The sequence below is a fragment of the Palaemon carinicauda genome, chromosome 31, assembly GCF_036898095.1.
Source record: "Palaemon carinicauda isolate YSFRI2023 chromosome 31, ASM3689809v2, whole genome shotgun sequence".
Taxonomy (NCBI): domain Eukaryota; kingdom Metazoa; phylum Arthropoda; class Malacostraca; order Decapoda; family Palaemonidae; genus Palaemon; species Palaemon carinicauda.
The window spans coordinates 38,983,513-38,988,512 of record NC_090755.1 but is presented as its reverse complement, the minus strand read 5'-3'; the positions used below and the strand labels follow the sequence as shown (position 1 = coordinate 38,988,512).

Below are 5,000 nucleotides of genomic sequence, written 5' to 3'. Positions count from 1 at the left end.
ACTTCATAAATTATCTGTGTCATTGGGTTAAGTTTCTATAAGAGATAAGTAGTTCCTTAGAAGAAAATCTAGAAACTAAAGAAATTATCCGATATGTTAAAAAAAAAAAAAAAAAAGTCAGGGGACGCAATTGTCCGGGGACGCAATTGTCCGGGGACGCAATTGTCCGGGACACAACTGTCCGGGACGCAAATGTCCAGTACGCAATTTTCCTAGTACAAAAAGATTTGTATGGGAAGTACTGTTAGCAATAGAGAAATCAGTATTGATGACAGCATGATAAATTTTAAAGTGTGGTTATTTTTCAAGCAATAATTACCATCAAAACCTTAAACTAAATGGGCAATAAAAGTATGGTCTATGACAGTTGATCATACTGGTTACCTACTTAAATTCAATGTGTATACTGGTAAAGACTCTGCTCGTCAACCATCACATGGGCTGGATACTCATGTTGGGCTGTCTTTGTTAGAGGGTTATGAAATCAAAGGTCATATTGTTTACATGGACAGCTTTTATAACAGTGTATCTCTTTTTTATATGGAACTTCATAAAAAAACATAAAACTTTAGCTTGTGGGACAGTTAGAGTGAATAAAAAAGGGTCTGCCAACTGATATGAAACAATTAACAGTTAAAAGGGGAGTTTTAGCAGGAACATGGGTAAGGAATGGTGGTAAAATACTTGCTTGTTCTTGACAAGGTACAAGCAGGGGTAATTGTAACATTAGGAACATAATATTGAACTTCATTCAGAAAAGGGTGACAGAGAAATAGACTATCCATGTGTTCATGTGGAATAAAATAAGTATATGGGGGAGTTGATAAGTCTGATTAGCTTTGCTCAACATATTGTTACAAAAGAAAGTCAGAAATGGTACCAGCCCATTTGGCATTTTATTATTGAAGCAGTATTAATAGACCCTAACACATGATAAAACATTCAGATCCCACTGCTAACCTGGATCAGATAAAAATTTCAAGGAAAAAAATAACAACACTATGTTAGAAGTGAATAAGGGGAGAAAAACTCAAATGAAAAGCATTTTCCAGCCAAATATTTTGACAAAAAATACAAACCCCAATATATTGGATGCTCTATCATGCCAAAGAAATGCTTGATGCAAGGTAAAGGTGAATATAAAAGAAAGCAAACAACTTTTTTATGTGATCAATGTGTTGGAAAGCCCGCTCATTGTATCATTCCGTATTTTGAGACATGCCAAACATATCATAAAGTATACGAATGCGTTGTCAATGCAGAAAATAAATGTGCTAGTCATTGATGAAGTGGCAATGTATTGTTGGTGAAATTTATAAGATTTAAAAAAAAAAAAAATTGTGATTTTTCTCCATTTTTTCCTTTTATCGAAGAATAAAAGATATAAAAAGATATACTCAAGTAAAAATATTGTTAAATTCTAAAAACAGAAAGATTATAGAACACATGGAAAATTAGCTGAAATAAATTTTGAGCATTTTGAATTTTTTGGTGAAATTGTACAGAGCTGCGCAACATTGATATAAGAATATCCTCACCGAAAGGGTTAATCCTTTCTCCTTCCTATGATAGTTAATCTTCTATTACATACTCCGTTTTTCTCATCTCTGTCTTTCTTTTATTTATTTTGAGCGAAACTTCGTATGATATTTCATGCATTCTGGTAAGCAATCATTACAAATCCTGTGGTGGTCTGCTAATAAGACTGCATCATCAGCATTTATAGGTCTTGATAATTTCCTATCAGCAATCCAGTCCAATCCTTCTCTACCATATCTGACTTTTCTACCCATTACGAAATCCATGAGGAGGATAAACAGCATAGGTGACAACACGTTCCATTGGAGTATTCCGCTATTTACGGGTAATTCATTTGATAGGACCCCATTAACATTAAATTTTGACTTACTATGCTCATATATTTAAAAGGAATTCCATTATAACGCAGGACTCTCCACAAAATTAGCCACAAATGCCATCAAAACTGAATTTCTACATTCAACACATTGCTGTACATGTATCAAAATAAAAATTTGGTTAGTGGAACTTCTACCTATTCGAGATCCTGTTTGTTCATCTCTCACCTTTTCATCAATCTTTTTCTCTAGTCTCTTTAGTATAAGCATACTATATATAATCATAACAACTGACGTAAGTGTTATGCCTCTGTAAATATTGCAATTAGTATGGTCTCTCTTTTTTTTTTTTGGGGGGGGGTGCATTTTCATCAACACTCAAAACTCCAATTCATTAGGTTTTGCCTCTTCATACCACATTCTACCCAAACATTTAGTAAATATTCCTGGGAGCACTTCATTCTCTGCCAGTATCATCTTGGTAGTTACTCCATCGTATCAAGGGGCTTTCCATCTCTTGGATTGTTTTAAGGATAGCTTTGACTCCAAACACACTGAATTAATTCATGGGCACATCAGCCTCTTCATCAGTTTCAGGTATATCAATCAAAGTATTTCCTTTGTATCTCCTATTCATAACTTCAATGAAATGTTCATCCAACGCTGCCTTTCTTCATCTTCTATTGTTAAACAGATCAATTTCTGTTTTTCATCGGTATATGTTTCTTCCTCTTTGCCCTAATGGATATTCTATTAATAATTCTATGAGCGATTCTTACACCATAGCTACTCCATAAATCATATCTTTTTAATCACTTCTGCTTTACAGTCTAAATATTTTCTCTAGTCATTCCTAGCTTTTCTTTTGACTTCTGTATCAATATTGGAATAGTTACCATGCCCTATCTTGGAATTTTAATTATTTCTTCAAAAACTTTCGATCATCAATTTCGGTCTTTGACTCCTTTTAATATCCCACGTATCATATGATATCCATGGATTTCTCCTTGTAGCTGCGTGTCTCAAGACTTCACTAGCAACTGACTGATATATGTTCTTAATATCACATAATTCTTCATTAACTGTCTGCCCATTTGTCTCTAAAATTTTCCAAGATTGTAAATCGATTCCTCCATTCAATTACAAGTGTTTCTGTGTACTCTTCTTCCAGAAACTTAGTTGTATCAAACCTGTCTGCTTGGTGATTTAAGTTTCAATTTCAGTGTTGTAATTAGGAGCTAGTGTTCACAAACAACATCTTCCACATGGTGAAGTCCATGTAAATTTGTGAATATCCTTGTGCTGAAAAAAAAGGAACTCCACTGTCGAGATTGTTGAACAGAAAATTAGGAAAGGAGCTACATTTTTATTAGGACTTCGTCATGACCCTTGACACCAATCACCTTTTCTATAACTTGATTATTTCTTCCAACTTTAGCATTGAAGTTAAAAATCACAATTTTCATATCTCTCTCTAGGATCTCATCTATTACACTCTGTAGTTCTTCATAGTATTCATCTTCCCTTTCTTCAAAGGACTAATTTGTTGGTAAATACCGAACTACAATACTTATATTGCACTACATTGATTCGATTTTATCAAGTATCAATCTACTATCTACAGCTATCCACTCAATTGATGCCTTTTCAGCTCTTGGTGGAATCATTATTCCTATCACTTCTCTTCCAACTCCATCTGTTCTTCCGGAATACATATATATATATATATATATATATATATATATATATATATATATATATATATATATATATATATATATATATATATATATATTTATATATATATATATATATATATATATATATATATATATATATATATATATATATATATATATATATATACATACATATATATATATATATACATATATACACATATATATTATCCTGGTAGAAAGTTTGCTTACCAACCCACTTAATACATGTTTCACTTAGAGGTAAGATGTAAAACTATTATTTCATAAAATCACCCTCCACTTATATGTATGTCTATTTATCTATCTCTCGATAAATATATCTATCTATCTATATATATAGATATATATATATATATATATATATATATATATATATATATATATATATATATATATATATATATATATATATATTAATACACACGCACACACACACACACACACATATATATATATATATATATATATATATATATATATATATATATATATATATATATATATATATATATATATATATATATATATATGTATATATATATATATATATATATATATATATATATATATATATATATATATATATATATATATATATATATATATATATATATATTTTGACGATCTATCGCTGAGCAATGCAATGTATAAATTTGTCACTTTGCTGGAGGAAGGATCAGAAAAACGAAATTCTTGGACTACCGCTTTTGTATTGTCATACCTCTTCAGGTCCAATTAATACAAAGTTAAGAAACAGGATCAAAGTCACCTTTGCGACAGCAGTAAACAAGAAATAATACAATAACATAAAAAAATTAGCACACAACTAGTTTAAAATTATAACTAGTTTAAAAATTAGTGAGTTTAAAAATTACAGCTAGTTTAAAAATGACAATTGTTTAAATACATTTTTTATAAGAAGTTCATCAAGTTTATACATTCCTGGGCTATTGTTGATCAATTTTACACGTTTTTTCTTTATGATACATGATTCTATGATATTGCGTTTTGTTATGTCCTTACAATATAAAATTTCTTTTGCCCCTTTCCAATTAATAGTGTGATTAAGGTTATTCATATGCTGAAACAAACTACTTGTTTGGTTTTCTGTTCGAACATTATATCTGTGTTGTTTTAATCTCGTTTCAAGGTCTTTACCACTTTGTCCTACACATTTTTTATTACATTGCTTACATGGGATCTCATAAACACATCCATTGCTTTGTACAGGTGAATTTCTAATTAACATATCCTTTAAAGAAATATTTTTAAAAATAACATTAACATTAAAAACTTTCATTAATCTAGGAATTGTCAAGAAATTATTGTGGAAGGGTAAAATGAGAAGGTTTTTCATATTAAAATCAGTTTTAGAGTCAGTTTCATAAAAAGTTTTCTTTGCTTTATAGAAAGCTGTGTCGAT

The 5,000-nt window shown here is 30.1% G+C and overlaps 1 pseudogene; it reads left to right on the top strand.

Moving 5' to 3' along the window:
• Window positions 1-917, top strand: part of LOC137624682 (piggyBac transposable element-derived protein 4-like) — a 12,199-nt pseudogene extending 11,282 nt beyond the window's left edge.
• Window positions 918-5,000: the final 4,083 nt, after the last annotated feature.